Source organism: Dermacentor albipictus, chromosome 8 (assembly GCF_038994185.2).
Source record: "Dermacentor albipictus isolate Rhodes 1998 colony chromosome 8, USDA_Dalb.pri_finalv2, whole genome shotgun sequence".
Taxonomy (NCBI): domain Eukaryota; kingdom Metazoa; phylum Arthropoda; class Arachnida; order Ixodida; family Ixodidae; genus Dermacentor; species Dermacentor albipictus.
The window spans coordinates 6773531-6790208 of record NC_091828.1 but is presented as its reverse complement, the minus strand read 5'-3'; the positions used below and the strand labels follow the sequence as shown (position 1 = coordinate 6790208).

At 51.1% G+C, this 16678-nt stretch overlaps 1 protein-coding gene and 1 non-coding gene across 8 annotated transcripts in view; one reads left to right on the top strand and one right to left on the bottom strand.

The window, feature by feature from the left end:
• The window catches only part of LOC135910455 (uncharacterized transporter YutK-like), a 365908-nt gene that overhangs the window by 57167 nt on the left and 292063 nt on the right, over positions 1-16678 (bottom strand). The window lies entirely within an intron of this gene.
• On the top strand, positions 13894-13966 carry TRNAS-CGA (transfer RNA serine (anticodon CGA)). Its single transcript has one exon. It is a non-coding gene; the product is annotated as a tRNA-Ser (tRNA).

The following is a 16678-nucleotide window of genomic DNA, read 5'->3' as shown; positions in this document are numbered from 1 at the left end:
CTCGCTGGAAGAGGACGCTAGCCAGGTGACAGAAGCATGTACAGAGACAAGTGATGCTGCCACTCGTACCTATAGCGCAGCTGTTAGGTCGTCCACTTCACGGCCGCAACGGGCATCTCAATCGATAGAAGACACGCCGCTTCCTTTGGCAGACGAAGAGTTCGAGATCGACGCTCGCCTCGCTAACCTTGAAAGGGAGATCCAACGTCTCAAGGACCGCCGTACAGTGCTCCGGCGTCGTCATGACGGAGCGCGGCCGTCGCATTCGCCGTCGTCGTCTAGTCCTGCTCATATGGCTAACCCGGCATCTGTGTCGAAGCCTCTTTCACCCCAAGAACTCCTGCGCTTCGTTACGCAACAGCTCCAGCATCTCACCTCGGTTCTACTGGCCAATCTTAATCGATGATGGCTGCTACGTCTTCAAGAGTGCCAGAAGGCATCTTAGAGTGGAACTGTCGCGGCATCGCGGGGAAGGTCGGAGAGCTGCGTCAGCGTCTCAGATATGGGAAGCTGCGTGCTTGGGCTCTACTGCTTCAAGAATCCAACGGCCTGCCACCCATTCCAGGATTTGTGGCATACTCATCGCCTTCAATGTTGGATCGTAGGAGTGCTACGCCCGATGTCCCTCCAGGAAAGGTTGCAGCGTATGTAAGATGCACTCTTCATCAGACTCGTGTTGGTCTTTCACGGTGGTGTACTCTATGGCAAGAAGTCGTGGCCGTATTGGTTCGTCTCCAACGTACGGACGTTATCATCGTTTCATGCTATGCCCGCCCTTACAGCGGTCGTGCGGCTCGGTTGTGTCTCGGCTGGCTGGCGCACCTACGACAGAAACATCCTGGTTGCCCCATTATGGTCGCAGGAGATTTTAACGCGCCCCACACCACATGGGGGTACGCTATTTCCAGTGCGCGTGGTACATATGTGCTAGACACATTTATGGACGCCCAATTCACTCTCCTTAATAATGTGTCAGTGCCTACTCGTCGGCGAGACCACCCTTGCGCACCGCCACACTCACCGGACTTATCTTGGTGGCTAGGAAGGACGACCGTCTCGTGGTCATGTGAACCCGACTGCTGGGGTAGCGACCATCATCCGATTCACCTTGGCTTATCTTCGGGTGGAACAAGCCGCCTCCGCCGCCTATGTCGAGTGGTGGACTGGGATCGATACAGGGTGGTATCAGAAAGCAATGTATCCAACTTCATGGTGGACCTGCCCCATTGTCTTAAGGCGGCATTGGTTGAGGCGACACGTACGTCGTGGGTTGATGAATCCCGAACCGCTCCTGATTTGCAACTTCTGCGTCTCTGGGCGTCGCGCCGCCAAGCAGAACTTGCATCAGAACGTGACCCTGAGTCAAATACCCTTCGCTTAGAGGCCCAACGCCTTACTGCAGTAGCTCGGCGCCATGAACACCACTTAGAACGTGGCCGCTGGATGGACTGGTACTCTTCTCTCGGACCTTCGTCGTCCAATGCCTCCATTTGGCGCACCTTCCGAGTAATGGAACGTGGTCGGCGCCCTCCAGAGCCCGCAGGCTGCGCCCTGTTAGCATCGGGCCAGACACCAGCAGTATTCGCTGAAACTGTGGCCCACACATTTTTTCCGGCTTTGGACACAGCACCGCCTTCCTTCGTTGTTCAAAACTGCCTTCCTGCGGACGCAGGCACGCCACCTACGCTCTCTGACATCGAGGGTATACAAGCTCCTTTCACTATGGCGGAATTTTTAGCGGCAATCGACCTGTCGAAGCCATGCAAGGCACCAGGACCGGATGGCATACCGTATGAACTATATAAAAACACGGAAGGCAAGGTTCTCGAAGTGCTGTTGGGGGCCATAAACGAAGCTTGGGCTACAGGAGTCATTCCCGATTCTTGGCGGCATGCAGAAATGGTCCCTATTCCCAAACCCGGAAAACCCCAAGATAATATCGCTCATATGCGCCCAATAGCACTAACCTCAACATTAGGCAAGCTGATGGAGCGTATGCTCGCGACACGTATTACATGGTGGCTCGAGCGGTACTCCTGGTATCATCCTGGCCAAATCGGGTTCCGTGCTCATCTAGGCGCAGAGGATGGCCTTGCGTACCTATCTTCTATGGTTCTCATCGGAGCCCGCTCCCGAAGAATTCGCACGATTCTGGCAATAGATATTCGTAAAGCATACGACCATGTGAGTCACGAAGCAATTGTCGGAATTCTTCATTGGCTTCACTTCCCTAGCCGTGTCTGCACATTCGTCGAAGCCTTCCTGTGCGCTCGCACCTTCTCCATTCGGCTGGCTGGCCAAGCAGTAGGTCAGTTCGTCGAACATCGGGGTGTCCCACAAGGATCGGTGCTCGCACCAGTCCTTTTTAATATTGCTCTCCTTCCACAAGCCTGGAAGCTAGCCACGATACATAACGCACAGTACATAATGTACGCAGATGACATCACTGTCTGGTCAGTTGATCCTGAAATCTGCCACCAAGAACAAGCGCTCCAAGAGGCCCTCAACATGACGCACAACTGGTGTGCTCAGATAGGCCTTGACATTTCCAAGGACAAGACGACGTACATGTCAGTAGCGAACAAGTATGGGCGCCGTCTACTGGCACTCCGGCCTCTTCAGTTAACTCTGAATCAGCAACCATTACACGAGGCTGCAACTCTCCGTGTACTCGGCCTTGAAATGGATTCCTCCGGATCTGCGGGACCATGGGTCAAGAATGCAAAGCAACAGGCCGCAGAAACGATACAGTTGATACGTCGGATTGCGAAGAAATCTGGCGGAGCGAGCACCAACATGGCTCGCCTTCTGGTCCGTTCTGTATTGCAACCACGACTCGTCTACAGAGCCCAGTTTCATCATCTCACGAAGGCACAATGGGCTCGCCTTGAGGCCATTAATAATGAAGCTATGCGGGCCATAACGGGATTACCACGTCTCACTCCGTTGCCAACTCTACAGGCTGAGTCCCAACTCAACACTATTGACGACCTCGTACACCAACGTCGGTGCGCGCGCGCCCTAAAGCCATCATATTTCGGCTCGGCTGCTTCACTGGCCCGGTACATGGGGCACGAAATAGACAATCCAGCATCTACGAGACCCGATGTAGCTCCGTGGGAAAGGGTACAATTAAGTCACAATAAGCCTCTTGGTCGTCTGTATAGCCCGGTTCGTCGTCAGGCGAATGCCCATGTTTCCCGCCTTCATCGCGCCGATGACAACCAAGACGATACGACTCTTGTAGCATACACTGATGCCAGTGTTAATGGCACCGTGATTCAGACAGCTCTCGTGTGTCCATTGATACCAGAGGCAGGCCAAACGTGCTCGTATGTTGCCGATCCTGCACCACCGGCCTACCTTGCTGAGCTTGCTGCCATACGAGACGGCTTGGCCGCGTTGCTACCTACTGTTGAAGATGCTCGATACTCGCAACTCATCATTCGCACAGACTCGACTCAAGCCATCCACGACATACGTAGGGTATCTCGGTGCACCCTATTGTCAGATAGCATTCACCGTCTTGCTGCCACTACGAATATCCTCATACGCGTCCAGTGGGTGCCTCGAGCAGCCCTGCCGGGTCTCCTTGAATCAGATGTGGCAACCCACTCACAGATTACAACATACCCACTTCCACATTTTCCTGAAGACGCCTGTGGGCGACTGATCCGGGAAAAGGAAAACCTCCGACGTACCACACGAGCTCTCATACCTCCGTGTGGGTCAGACCTCCCTGGCGGGTTAACCCGCCGAGAGGAGGTTACGTTAAGGAGGCTACGTGTCGGGGTCGCGATCACCCCGTCTGTGACTGCTCTCTGGCCACAACAATACCATGGTCCTTACGGCTCATCGTGCCCATTTTGCAACACAGGAATCCAAAATGTGACAGTAACACACCTATTATGGACGTGCCCAGGGCTTCATCTAAGCCGTCTCCGCCATCTCCGGGCAACAGGCCTTCGGCCTGGCCGCCCACCCGACCTTGAACGTTGGATTCGTGGACCCCATCATCGTTCACTTCTAGATTTTTTGCACGAGTGGAATCTGTTCGTGTATTTCTAACATCTTTTGTATTATGCCTAAGGGCATGCTTTCGAATTAAAAAAAAATATTGGCACATAACACTTGGTCATACGGCAAGGCGTTCATATGCAAGTCAGCGTATGATAACGAGGGTGCTATGCAGGATGCGCCGAGTTTCTCGTTCACCCGAGTTTTACCCGAGTTTGCTCGACGGCAGTCAGTGAACGGAGATAGCGCGGAACGCGCCGAAGGTGCAGGCAAAAAGATATGTAGACAAAAAGCCGCATATGACAACATGAGCGCACCCTGCGCGGCACGCTGCTTCCACGTTTCAAGCGCAGAAGGCTGCACAACGAAACGCGCCAGCGCCACGTCTTGTTATCAACGGATTATCGCAACTTAGCGATACTGTAACAGCCCCGCTGTCTGTCTGCACACTTGCCGTGAGCAGCTTGCCACGCCTTTCCCGGGCGCGTCAAGGGCGTGCCTCATCTTTCGGGCACAATTTGCATGCTCTGCGATTGGGGGATCTTGCGCAATATTGATGGACTTTTGACACACTTCGGAGGGTAGTATGGCGTGTAAGTGCTGCCGCTGGAAATGATTTCATTCTGGAGGAATTGTTCTTCTAGCTGATTTAGTTAGATTTTACTGATTGCGCATATTATCTTAACTAACTCAATCCAATTCTCCCAGCTTTCATTCTTCGTTTGTTGGTGAGGCTGTTGCACGGTGTGCACAGGCTGCTCGCTGCTGGTAGCTCATGGTACCCAACATGTATATCGTTTGTGAAGCACGTTAGGCACTTGACGTCTCGTACACGGCGAAGCACCCACGGACCCTTCTGTCACATCACGTATCGACTCCGCTTATTGATGGAAATGCGTCACCGTAGCGCAAAAGCGCGAATAGAGGCATGGCAGGCCTCCTAACAGTTGTGTGTTTTTCTCAACTTCAAACTCCACACCACACGGTCTCCGGCAGGAAATGGCTTTCGAAAACAGCGAAGTACCGACGCTACGAAGCGTAAAGACACAGCCTTCGACATAAGCCTCTGAGACTTTCCTCGTCCCCTAGGGACGCGCGCCGCCATATCTCGGCTGCGAGTTGCAGTTTCATTTTATTTATGACTCCTGACGTCACTGTAAACTACCTGCGCTGCACATACGACTCTTGACGAAGTGGTCATCAGCGTTCGATATCTAGGTAGGCCTGCGTGTCTGATACTTACCATTTTTGTAAAATTCTATACATAGCCTAAAATGTTTGCGCGGTTACAGTGCCGAAGCCTACAGCTCAGCAATTACTTGATTAAAGGAAGCCTTTGTAACATACTTTAACTAAATAATTACTACAGATATACACCACTTGTATTATGCAAACGGGGATCAGATAGTGGAGCGCATTACGTCATGTGAAGCATGGCATTTCTGCTTTTTTTCAGTAGCGATGAATGCACGTACTTTTTAAGTCAACTGTAGACGGAAACATCAAGGTACGTTAATAAATATATATCTGATATGGCACGAACGTTGCCTTGTAGGGGGCTCTGTAAGTCCGAAAAACAAAACGTAGAAACAAAAGTGCACATAATGACGCCACCTATACGCTATAGGTGAATCCCACTTCATAGGTTTCACTGCATCTTTTTCGGCCTAATTGCTTCCTGATAACGGACTACGTTATAATCTGAAAAGTTCAAACGGTTAGCCTGCTATGTTTTGATAACTTTTCATACGCTAACGTGCGCCAATGAAATGCAATATCAGCCTCAGGTCACGCCTTCGGCTCGACTACCAACGGGCGATATTCAGGTTTCAGGTTAAGGCATTAAGGTTCGTAGGCACAAGTAACTTCTTTTCATCTAATGAAAGAAAAGAAAATTCTGAAGAATTTTGGGATTGTTAAGCCTGATTTACTGTGCCTTAGACTGGCCTTTTTATTATTGAAGTATCATACAAATCTAAAATTACCAATCTGGCTAAGAAAATACATGTTCAACTCGCGTTTTCCGGCATCTAAATGGATTGCTTATAGGTATTCGGGCTACAGCCGCGATTATCTGCAATAATAAACGCCAACGCAGTCTGTCTATCTTCACAGAAAAGCTGATTTACTGCACTGCGCGACTTTCATTTCACCATTGCCTGAACATTTGAAAAAAAAATATTTGTTGCCATGCGTTGCCAGCATCGCCGTTCCGTGTACAAGTGATTATGAAGGTGCCAAAAATGAGGTGCGTGGCATGGCCCATTTAATATAGAGGATGTGAAAAACTTGGCATGGCCAGAGCATTGGCTGAGTGGGGACTTGGTTCAGCTTTGCCAAGTAGCGGTGTGGGAGGTGTGGTAGAATGGGGATGAATGTGCTCGAGGGAGAGAGAGAGAGAGATAATTTAATTGAAAGAAGGCAGAGAGGTCGGCCTGAGCTAAGGTGCTCTAGCCTGCTACTCAAGAGCACCTTAAGTATGCAGGGAGGGCGTTGGGATAGCCGCCCCACAGCTGGCCGGAAGGGCGGCTGATACGCTTATCAATGCGCATCACCGAGGAGACTATGTGTTTGCCTGATAATGGCACATGGAAGGACATGGGGGAGGGAGGGCACGCAGTGTTCTGGCGCACTACTTTGATGCATGCGCGACGATGCTTTTGACGCTCAGCCCGCAGCACTTTCAGGCATTTAGTCAAGTATGCGGGCGCTAGATGTACATGATTCAGGAGTTAGGGTGTCAGTTTGTTTATTATTAGGGACCCCTCATGGCCAGACACCCACTCCCGCAGGGCAAGTTGGGAGGGACGCAGCGACTGCATGTGGGAAGCTGATGTCACTTTGAGTTCGGGTGGTACAGTGATTCATTCGAAAGCCTGAAGGTCAATTTGGTGGTAGCTGCAAGCATTAGCTTTTCTCTTTAGTTACATCTCGCAGTGTAATCGTTCTAATCGTTCCGTGAACGAATAGGTGCAAACACGCTACAAATCTTAGGTGACCAGTCAGGATATTGTCACGTGGTGCTGACGTTGAATAACACAATAGCAATACTGTAAACAAGAAAACAAACTTTTATTGGGCGAACCTGTGCCCACAAGACAGGCTACACTTGTAGCACAATGATAGCGGCGAACACGCTCGGCGATCGTCGAAAATTTGATCAGCGGGTCAAGCGCGTCAGCTTTTATACAGCAGTCATCTAATGTTCCAGACTAACGTTGGGACCCGCATGCCTTCCACAAATTTCTACACCGTTCGTGTCAAGCGATGAAATCAGATAACACAAGGTTCGGCGACAACAGACAGCGGATAGAAGCATCGATAACTTTCCAGAAACGTCGGATACATGCAGGCGCGTGCCGAGCTGTGCGACAACATTTGTTAGGCGACAAAACGTGTCGCGCGATAAAGATACGTACACGTGTCAATACCCCCCCTCTTAAAAAGCATCGACCTGATGCTGCAAACAAACGAAAGTAATAAATAAGCACTCGTAGCAAAGAAAAAAAAACAAAATAAGGAAAGTTTGTTAGCGTCCGTAAAACGGTTTAAGACGCACTACGTGGACCACTTCAGGTCGTGGGCGACGTCGCTGTGAATGCGAAATGCCGTCTGGCACGACCTCATAGTCCAGTGCGCCAATACGTCGGATGACCTTGTAGGGTCCGAAATAGCGTCGCAATAGTTTCTCACTGAGTCCTTGTCGGCGTATCGGGGTCCTTACCCAAACACGGTTGCCGGGCTGGTACTCGACGAAGCGTCGTCGGAGGTTGTAGTGTCGGCTGTCAGTCCTCTGCTGGTTCTTGATTCGCAGGCGGGCGAGCTGCCGGGCTTCTTCGGCGCGCCGGAGATAGGTAGCGACGTCAAGATTCTCATCGTCAGTTACGTGCGGCAGCATGGCGTCGAGCGTCGTCGTGAGGTTCCTGCCGTAACCCAACTTGAATGGAGTGATCTGTGTTCCTTCTTGCACCGCCGTGTTGTAAACGAATGTTACGTACCACAGGACGGCATCCCAGGTCTTGTGTTCGACGTCGACGTACATTGCTAGCATGTCGGCGAGGGTCTTATTCAGCCGCTCCGTAAGACCATTCGTCTGTGGGTGGTAGGCAGTTGTCCTCCTGTGCCTTGTGTGACTGTATTGCAGGATGGCCTGGGTGAGCTCCGCGGTAAAGGCCGTTCCTCTGTCGGTGATGAGGACTTCTGGGGCGCCATGTCGCAGCAGGACGCTTTCGACAAAGAATTTCGCTACTTCGGTGGCGCTACCTTTCGGCAGTGCTTTTGTTTCAGCGAAGCGGGTGAGGTAGTCCGTCGCCACGACGATCCACTTATTTCCGGTTGTTGACGTCGGAAAGGGTCCCAACAAGTCCATCCCGATCTGCTGGAATGGTTGGCATGGAGGCTCGATTGGCTGTAGTAATCCGGCTGGCCTTGTCGGCGGTGTCTTGCGTCGCTGACAGTGTCAGCATGTTCTGACATAACGGGCGACGTCGGCGGTCAGGCGCGGCCAATAATATCTTTCCTGTATCCTCGACAGCGTCCGGGAGAATCCATGGTGCCCAGTGGTTGGATCGTCGTGTAGGACGTGCAATACTACTGGACGCAGTCCTGAGAGGACAAAAAGAAGGTAGTTGGCGCGCACTGGTGAGGAGTTCTGCTTTACGAGAAGGTTGTCTTGAAGCGAAAGCGAAAATAATCGTCACTTAAATGCCCTAGGGACAAGTTCGGTGCGCCCTTCCAAATACTCGATGAGGTTTTTCAACTGCGGGTCTGCTCGCTGTTGTTCAGCGAAGTCTTCTGCGCTTAAAATGCCGAGGAAGGCGTCGTCATCTTCGTCATCTTGCGCCGGCGAGTCAATGGGGGCGCGTGATAGGCAATCGGCATCAGAGTGTTTTCGTCCCGACTTATAGGTTAAAGTGATATCATATTCTTGCAGTCTTAGGCTCCACCGCGCCAGCCGTCCTGAAGGATCCTTTAAATTCGCTAGCCAACACAAAGCGTGATGGTCGCTGACGACTTCGGATTGCCTGCCACATAGGTACGGGCGAAATTTCGCTGTAGCCCACACGATGGCGAGGCATTCCTTTTCGGTTATAGAATAATTGCCTTCCGCTTTTGACAACGACCGGCTAGCGTAAGCTATCACGTGTTCATGACCATCTTTTCTCTGGAATGGCACGGCACCGAGGCCTACGCTACTGGCGTCAGTGCGGATTTCGGTATCGGCGTGCTCTTCGAAGTGCGCAAGTACGGGCGCGACTGCATGCGTCGTTTGAGTTCTTGAATACGTTTCAGTTCTTCAGTTCTCAGCGATACGTGAAAAGTCCTTGACAAATCGCCTGTAGTAGGCACACATGCCAAGAAATCTACGCACTGCGTTCTTGTCGATGGGCTGCGGGAACTTTGCAATGGCAGCTATCTTCTGTCGGTCGGGGCGAACTCCAGACCTGCTGATGACGTGGCCTGGAACAGAAGCTCATCGTAAGCGAAGCCGCACTTTTCTGGCTTCAGAGTGAGCCCTGATGACTTGATGGCCTCTAGTACTGTCGCAAGCCGCCTAAGGTGATCGTCGAAATTTTCGGCGAAGACGACGACGTCATCCAAGTAAACGAGACAGGTCTGCCACTTCCATCCTGCTAACACCGTGTCCATAACGCGCTGGAATGTTGCAGGTGCCGAGCAGAGTCCGAATGGCATGACCTTGAGCTCGTAGAGGCCGTCTGGCATGATGAAGCGGTCTTTTCGCGATCTCTCTCATCGACTTCTATTTGCCAGTAGCCAGACTTGAGATCAATCGACGAGAAGTATTTTGCGTTGCAGAGCCGATCTAATGCGCCGTCCATCCGTGGTAGGGGTTATAGATCCTTCTTTGTGATTTTGTTCAGTCGACGATAATCGACGTAGAAACGTAAGGTGCCATCCTTTTTCTTCACCAAGACAACAGGGGATGTCCACGGGCTTTTCGATGAATGGATGATGTCGTCGCGCAGCATTTCGTCGACTTGTTGTCTTATAGCTTCACGTTCTCGCAGCGAAACTCGGTAAGGGCTCTGGCGGAGTGGTCGAGCGCTCTCCTCGGTTATTAGGTGATGCTTGACGACTGGTGTTTCTCGAATCCTCGATGACGTCGAAAAGCAGCCTTTGTATCGTTGGAGCAGACTTTTGAGGTGCTGTTGCTTAATCACGGAGAGACTTGGATTAATGTCGTTGTCTGGTTCGGGAAGCATGGTCGTCGGGGTAGATGCGGCGGAATCCGAGCGGACAAATGCAATACTGGCTTCCAAAATTTCCTCGATGCACGCGATCGTCGTGCCCTTGTTGATGTGCTTGAACTCCTGGCTGAAGTTTGTCAGCAACACTTCAGTTTTCCCTCCATGCAGTCGAGCGATCCCTCTTGCGACGCAAATTTCACGGTCTAGCAGTTGACGTTGGGCACCCTCGATGACGCCTTCTACGTCCGCAGGCGTTTTGGTGCCTACGGAGCGAGGCGGGATGCCGCCTTGACGTTCGAGCACACTTAAGGCATGTTGACTACTAGAGGTCTCCGGCGGTATCGCTCGATCTTCCGACAGCGTTATTGACTTCGAGTTCAGGTCAATGATTGCACCGTGTTCGTTCAGCAAGTCCATGCCGAGAATGACGTCTCGCGAACACTGTTGGAGGATAACGAAGGTGGCAGGGTAAGTCCAGTCATGAACGGTGATTCTTGCCGTGCAAATTCCAGTTGGCGTAATGAGGTGTCCTTCAGTGGTCCGAATTTGGGGACCCTCCCATGCAGTCTTAACCTTCTTTAACTGGGCGGCGATGTGTCCACTGATTACGGAGTATTCAACCCCCGTGTCGACTAAGGCAGTGACTGCATGGCCGTCGAGAAGCACGTCGAGGGCGGTGGTTCTTTGTCTGGCGTTGCAGTTGGGTCTTGGCGTCGGATCACGGCTGCGTTGTGTTGAACTGAAGCTGGAACGTCGCATCGTCAAGTCGTCTTTCGTCGGTGTAGTCTTTGCTTCCCGACTTCTTCGGGACGGCGGCGTGTCGTCATTACCTCGTCGAGATGGTTTCTTCGTCGTCTTCGTCGCCGGCGGAGGATCTTTATCAGTTCGACGAACAGCAACCGCACCTCCATCGGTTGCTGGTTTTAGTTTTCCGGATATGGGCTCGCAGAGCGGCCCCAGGCTGGGCTGGTGTATGGTCGGCGCTGCGGCGACAGGTAGCGGCCTGGTGACGGCGAACGGGATGGTCGTCGAGGGCTCCATTGTGTAGCGGCGAGGTAGTCGGCGATGTCACGTGGGCGCTCTCTCAGCTGTGGACGCGGCGCGTTGACGGCGAACCCTCTCAGTCCCAAGTCGCGGTATGGGCATCGGCGATACACATGGCCGGCTTCTCCGCAGTGATAGCAGAGTGGGCGATGGTCGGGGGCTCGCCAAATGACTGTCTTTCTCGGGTAGCTGCGCTGGGCGACGGGTGGGCGTGCTGGGGGCGCCAGCGGTGGTCGACGGAATTGTGGTGTTGCAGGGCTCTGGCGCGGTCGTGGAGGGGGACCTTGACGGCAGGCGACGGCGGCGTAGGTCATCGCTTCTGGCTGGGGCTGCGATGATTGTGGTTGTAACTCGGGAACTCCGAGCGATCACTGAACTTCTGCTTTGACAATTTTGGCGACTGTGGCCACTTGAGGTTGTGATGAAGGGAAGATCCTTTGAAGCTCCTCTCCTACGACTGCCCTGATGGTCTCGCGCAGGTCCTCGCTGGCCAGTGACTGAACTCCGGCGTAGTTTGTCGAGCTCGTGCGGCGGTTGAATTGACGGTTCCGCATTTCGAGTGCCTTCTCAGTGCTGGTGGCCTCGCGAAGGAACTCTTCTACGGTCGTCGGTGGGCTTCCTATCATTGCGCTGAAAAGTTCCTCCTTTACACCACGCATCAGCAGGCGGACTTTCTTCTGCTCGGACATTTCCGGGTCGGCGTGGCGGAACAGACAGTTCATTTCCTCAGTAAAGATCGCGATCGTCTCATTCGGCAGCTGCGCTCTGGTCTCCAGTAGAGCTCGTGCTCACTATTTTCGCACGACGCTTGTAAATGTTTGCAGAAAGCCTCTTCGGAACAGGTCCCACGTCGTTAAGGTGGCTTCTCGATTCTCGAACCATGTCCTGGCGGCGTCCTCCAATGCGAAATAAACACGTCGTAGCTTGTCCTCGTTTGCCCAGCTGTTAAACGTAGCGACCCTCTCATACGTTACCAGCCAGCTTTCCGGGTGCTCAAATGTGGAACCGCGGAACGTCGGGGGTTCCCTGGGCTGCTGCAGCACGATGGGGGACGCTGGGGCTGCCATTGGAGTTGCCTTGGACACAATCTTCTTGGTCTCGGGTAAACGTCCGTGCTCCGGTGGCAGCTGTTGAAGACGGCGCCTTGCTCGATGCTCCGGGACGGTGCTGGTGTTGTCTTTGCGGTGCGGGCTTGAAATACGGCTTGTTGGGGGCGTCCGGTACATGAACGTAAAGCACCTCCACCAGATGTCACGTCGTGATGACGTTGAATAACACATTAGCAATACTGTGAGCAAGGAAACTAACTTTTATTGGGCGAACCTGTGCCCACAAAACAGGCTACACTTATAGCACAACGATAGCGGCAAACGCGCTCGGCGATCGTCGAAAATCTGATCACCGGGTCAAACGCGTCGGCTTTTATACAGCAGTCATCGAATGTTCTAGACTAAACGTTGGGACCCGCATGACTTCTACAAAGCTCTACACCATTCGTGTCAAGCGATGAGATCAGATAACACAAGGTTCGGCGACAACAGACAGCGGATAGAAGCATCGATAACTTTCCAGAAACTTCGGATACATGCAGGCGCGTCCCGAGCTGTGCGATAACATTTGTTAGGCGGCAAAACGTGTCACCCGATAAAGACAAGTACACGTGTCAATATTAATAAAGAGCGCCGCTAACGTACTATACGACCGCTGTACAGGCTTGATGGACGCTTTCCTGCTGTTGCTACATTTTTCCCTACGCAGAGCACGATGAAGTTGATTACTTCCAAGCAAGGGAACACCTTTCCCACCGTTGTTCAGTTTTATTGCCAGTGCAGATGTAGCGGTTCTCAGTCGCAAGGTAATCTTAGCAGCGCTTGCCATAATCTAGCTGATTGAACAACTATAAATATTACATTTGGGGTCTATTTTGCCTTGCTGAATACTTTTACCAAAACTCAAACGGGCATTCGTTCAGTAGAAGTTCATCTAACAGCTGCGACTACTCTCTCTTTACTTCTGTTTATTGCCGTAGCATTAGAAGTGACGAAGTGGGAGAAAATTAGGTGTTGGTAGTGTAGGAAGCCGTCCACGCGGTGAGTTCATATATATATATATATATATATATATATATATATATATATATATATATAAACGAGAAGAAAGGGATTTAACCAAAGGCCCCATATTTATTAGTCATATGATAAGAAGCCAACAAACACTGACACTAAGGACAACGTAGGGGAAATTACTTGTGCTTGATCAATGAAATTACGAAACTATAAATTAATGAAAATGAAAGTCGATGAAAAAACAACTTGCCGCAGGTGGGAACCGAACCCACAACCTTCGCATTTCGCATTTAATATCGGGCCCCTCGCTTAAACCCCTTTCTTCTCGTTCATTACACAACGAGGGTCTCGAATCCGGCTACATTGATGCCTTCAGGTAGCATATGTGGGTTCATTGACCAGTTGCCTTCACCCAAAACGATCACATTCTCGTGACGCCTGCGGCAAAAAAGACGTTCCACGTCCGCCGCCAAGGTCTGTGAGTGGTGACGCTGGCTAACACTCCCAGGGTTCTACTAGGACACATAAATACCGCAGAAAGTGGATGGGGAAACAGCGCCGCGGTAGCTCAATTGGTAGAGCATCGCACGCGAAATGCGAAGGTTGTGGGTTCGGTTCCCACCTGCGGCAAGTTGTTTTTTCATCCACTTTAATTCCCATTATTTATAGTTTCTTAATTTCATTGCGCAAGCACAAGTAATTTCCCCTATGTTGTCCTTAGTGTCAGTGTTTGTTGGCTTCGTATCATATGACTATATATATATATATATATATATATATATATATATATATATATATATATATATATATATATATATATGCGCACAATGTCACGCCTTCTGGTGGACGCTGCCTCGCCCTGGAGGAAGCGGGGATTGTCGGGCTTAACCTCACTGTTCGGGTCGCTGAGGCATCCTGCAAACTTGTACGGACCAAAGTACTTACTGAGCAGCTTTTCTGAAAGCCCTCGTCGACTGATGGGAGCCCGAACCCACACTTTCACCTTGCTGATATGTGATGTGTTGGTGCGGTAGATTGTAACGTCGAGCGTCGTAGTCCTGTTGTAATGTGATTCTGATGCGGGCGAGTTGTCGCGCTACTTCAGCCCGTTGAGCGGAAGCTTTAGCGTCCACGTCTGTATCACCGCTGCCATGTGGCAACATCGTAACGAGCATAGTCGTCCCTTCGCGGCCATGAAGAAGTCTAAATGGTGTCTTTCGCATTGTTTCCTGTTGCGCCGTGTTATCAGCGAATGTGATGTTCGATAGAAGGTCACCCGAATCTTTGTGTTCCCCGTCTACGTACATGCTCAGCACGGCCACAAAAGTCTTGTCCAGGCTTTTTGCTAGGCCGTTTGTTTGCGGGTGATAGGCTGTGGTCTTTTGGTAAGTCGTGCCGCTGAGACTAAGCACAGTTTTAAGGAGTGTACCAGTAAAGGCAGTTCCTCAGTCCATCCTTATCACCGCTGGTGTACCGTGCCTAAGAACCACCTTTGCAATAAAGAAGCACGCTGCTTTGAATGCGGTGCTGCTTGGAAAGACCTTGGTTTCTGCATAGCCTGTTAGGTTGTTTGGCAGCAACTATTACCCACTTATAGCCAGTATGGGGAATCGGGAATGGTCCGAGAAGATCCATGGCAATTTGGGCAAATGGGATCTTGGGCACTTCGACTGGTTGTAGTAGTTAGCTGGTTTCATATGTGGTGGTTTGTGTCGTTGACAATTGAGGTACGTGCGCTCTCTATGTTTAATAAATGCGGGAATCCTTGGCCAGTAATACTTCTCTGACTCGGACCAGTGTTCGCATGCAGCCGAGGCGGCCCGATGTTGGTTCATTGCTGCAGGCTTGCAAGACCTCATGACGGATAGACGTTGGGACGATAAGTAGGTGGCTCCTTCCGCTTGCAGAAAAGTTATGTTTGTAGAAGACATTATGGAAGCAGAATGATGTCAACCATTTGCAAATATTTTGGGCGCACTTCTAATTCGGACTTCTAAAAATAATTTAGCAGAATCAGTTCACCAGCTTCCCACTGCTTACGAGCAATGGTGACCTTGTCACAACCCCTATAAAAGCCATCTCTTCGTCATCTTCTGTGACTTCTTGCTCAATCGTTGCCCTTGAAAGGAAGTGCGCACGGAGCGCTGTCGTTCGGACTTGCACATCACCTTCATGTCGAATTCTTGAAGCCTGAGACTCCAACGCGCTAGTCGACCAGACGGATCCTTCAAGTTCGTCAGCAAGCAAAGTGTGTGATGACCGCTTACGACACTTAAGAAACGGCCATAGAGATATGTGCGAAAGTTCATAACTGCCCATACCACCGCCAGGCATTCCTTTTCTGTGGTTGACTGATTAGACTCAGCACGTGAGAGCGTCCGGCTTGCGTATGCAATGACTTGCTCCGCTGAGTCTTGCCACTTCAAGATCACAGCGACTCGAACTACTTCGCTAGCGCCCGTGTGCATCATGGCAGCAGAGTGCTCGTGAAAGTGAGCCGGTACAGGAGGTGTTTGCAGGCGCTGTCGGATATTTTTAAACGCTGCTTCTTCTTCTTCGCCCAATACGAAGGCAATCTCTTTACTTGTAAGGCGTGTTTCCGGTGAAGCTATATGAGAAATATGGGCAATAAATCTTTCGTTATATGCGCAGAAACCTATGAAACGTCTGATTGTCATGTTGTCCATTGGCGCTGGAAACATTGTGACGGCCGTGATCTTGTCGGGGTCAGGGCGGACGCTTTGATGACTCACAATACAACCAAGAAACTGGACGTCTTGGAAACGAAACTGACACTTTTCTTCTTTCAGTGTTAGGCCAATATGGCGAACCATATTGTTTGTAGAACCTCCAGCAGCCGTCTCAGGTGTTTCTCAAACGTTTGCGAAAAAAACTGTGGCGTTGTCGAGGTATACAAGACATGTGTGCCACTTCAGGCCTTACAGAACCATATGCATGTGTCCATGAAAAGCTGCTGGAGCCGAGTATAAAGCGAAAGGCAGCTCCTTGACTTCCTAAAGCCCGTCAGACGTTGCGAAAGCAGCCTTTTAGATGTCTTTGTCGTCGACTTCGGTTTGCCAATAACCACTTTTTCGGTCCATCAACGAGAAGTAGCGGGCATGCCTCAGCCCGTCGAGAGAACCGTCGATATGCGGTAATATGTATACGTCTTTCACTGCCACCCAGTTTAGCTTACGATAGTCGACACAAAAACGTTGACTGTCGTCTTTCTTTTTCGTCATCACTAGCGGCGATTCCAGCAGAGCTTTTGATGGTTGGATTACTTTGTCGGCGAGCATTTTCTTCAGGTGGTCATGAGTAGCTTCGGGTTCTTTAGGTGCT